Raw genomic sequence first — 2500 nt, 5'->3', positions numbered from 1 at the left:
TGATTAATATTTCGTTTCTTCGAACGCAATTTCTATACGACGCTTATTTTTTATAATCACACTTCGGAATCATCTAGGAAGAATAGAGAGAGTGAGAGAGAGAGAGAGAGAAAGAGAGAGAGTGAGAGAGAGAGAGAGAGAAAGAGAGAGAGAGAGAGAAAGAATGGAGTTTTGTCGAAAGATCAATCGAATTCATCCGATCGTTTCGATTTATCCTTAGGTACTTACGTATGATCTATTAAAAATTGAGGCTCTCGTGCACGAGCTATCTAACGACCATCGTCCATTATTCAAAGAACGAGGCGCTCCCCTTATAGCCAATGCTCTCGAACATCGCGAATTCTCTATGACGTGTTATTCGTTGGTTTCGATGAAACGTAAAAAGGGAAATAAAAAGATAGAGGAGGAAAAGAAAAGAAAAGAAAAGAAAAGAAAAGAAAAGAAAAGAAAAGAACAGAACGGAACAGAAAAGAAAGGAAAAGAAATTACCATTTTCTTCGGTTCCATAATCGATATCAATACCTCCATCGATCGATCGATCGAACGACGTTAACCTTAAGCAAAAGTAAAAAGGAGAAAACTCAAATCGATATCTATTAAATAAAAGATAGTTTAGTCTTGACGGATGACGATAGAATGAATGTCACGTCGAAACAAAAAAAAAACAGAAAGAAAGAGAGAGAGAGAGAGAGAGAGAGAGAGAAAAGAGAGGTATATCTAAAATGCGAAGATACGTGCAAATTCTCCCTCTCACTCTCTCCCTTTCTTTCAGTTTCTTTCTCTTTTTCTTTCTCTTTCTATCTCTCTCTCTCTTTCTTCTCTCTCTCTCTCTCTTGCTCTCTCCTTCTGTCTGTCTGTCTGTCTGTCTCACGGTTTATATTCGAACCAAACCATTTCGACTAGACATCGGCCTTGGTCAGCATCCTCCGGGGCAAGTACCACTGTGTCTGAAGAGTCTAGACAAGAAAGAAAGAGAAAGAGATTGTACAAAAGTCCGGACGTGGACCGAGCTTATTCGCACTTTTGTACGTACGTTGAACGTTCGACGATCTTTTCGTTCCCTTATCGCCTTCTTCTGAACAATGGAAAAGGACAAGTATGCACCATAAATTGCGCGTTATACAGTTTGGAAACCCCGTGTGATAACTTGATCCCCTCTATCTATCCCCCTTTCTCTCTCTTTCTCTCTCTCTCTCTCTCTCTCTCTCTCTCTGTTTCTCTCCGTCTCTCTCTTTTTCCTTCTCGTTATCCACCCTTCACGTACGACGATCGTTACCGGGAATTTTATAGAGATTTTGACGAAACTATCAGAGTTTATCGGGTACCAAACACGAGTTCTTTGATATGCGAAAGAGAAAGAAAGAGAGAGAAAGAGAGAGAGAATGAGACTGTCGACGGTCTTGAAAATTCTTTCAAGATAATATTACATTTATCCGTGTCACGGTGATAACGATGATAACGGTCAAGGATTAAAAAAGATACTTTTTATATTATATTATATTTATATATCTTCTTCGAAGAGTCATCCTTTTAATATCATTAGAACTGATTCGATCTCTCTCTCTCTCTCTCTCTCTCTCTCTCTCTCTCTCTCTCTCTCTCTTTCTTTCCTTCTCTCTTTTTTTACTTCTCTTGTAAATGTGAACGTCGTTACCTTAAACAGGGGGAAAGTGCGAGCGTTAGAAGAAGAACAAGAAGAAGAAGAAGAAGAGGTAAAAATCAGAATGGTGGCGCCGAAACCGTCTAGATCTCTTCTTAGCGTAGCGCCGATAAAGGCAGGGGAAACGATAGGGGTTGTAAAGTCCCGATCTCGTAGTGCTCCCAACTCGATGACTGAAATGGCTCTATCGTCTTGCTCTATATAGACTTGACTGAAACTAGGAAAAGAAGCTACCGAAGCTAGGGTGTAGAAAGAGAAAGAAAAAGATATGTATATATATATATATATATATATATATATATATATATATATGTATGTGTATATGTGTATATGTATATACGTTGAAACGATTTCGCGAGGTTGAAGAAATCGATGTAGCCAATCGTAAAATCGTACTCGATCGGTAAAAACGTTCACGATAAATTCTTCGCTATTGCTACCCCCTATTTCCGTTTATCTTCCTTTATACTTAAATCAGGTAGGATGATGCGACGATAGTAGTTTTGATAGCAGTGATGGTAGTGGTGGTAGTGGTGATGGTGATGGTGGTGGTAGTGATTCTGGTGATTCGGTCAAGTTCGCGAAACTCGCGCTTAATCTCCGTTATAAAAATTAACGACGAACGGTTCTAGAATGAAAGATTCTCCAGTTAGATAGGGACATTTACTTTATGTTATTTATATTATTGTTAACGTACATAAAATAGAATTATTTCGTTGGATAATATAGACGCGTTACGTTTGAAGACGACGAAAGAGTTCTATCTACTTACTTATTTACTTTCGTTTATATACATACACATGTATAGGTATATATATATATATATATATATATATATAT

At 37.9% G+C, this 2500-nt stretch overlaps 1 protein-coding gene across 1 annotated transcript in view; it reads left to right on the top strand.

Annotated features, from left to right (window-relative positions):
• Window positions 1-2500, top strand: part of LOC122629351 (forkhead box protein O) — a 71993-nt gene that overhangs the window by 65871 nt on the left and 3622 nt on the right. The gene's annotated exons all lie outside the window — the stretch shown is intronic.

Source organism: Vespula pensylvanica, chromosome 5 (assembly GCF_014466175.1).
Source record: "Vespula pensylvanica isolate Volc-1 chromosome 5, ASM1446617v1, whole genome shotgun sequence".
Lineage (NCBI taxonomy): Eukaryota > Metazoa > Arthropoda > Insecta > Hymenoptera > Vespidae > Vespula > Vespula pensylvanica.
This window is presented reverse-complemented; position numbering and strand designations above follow the sequence as displayed.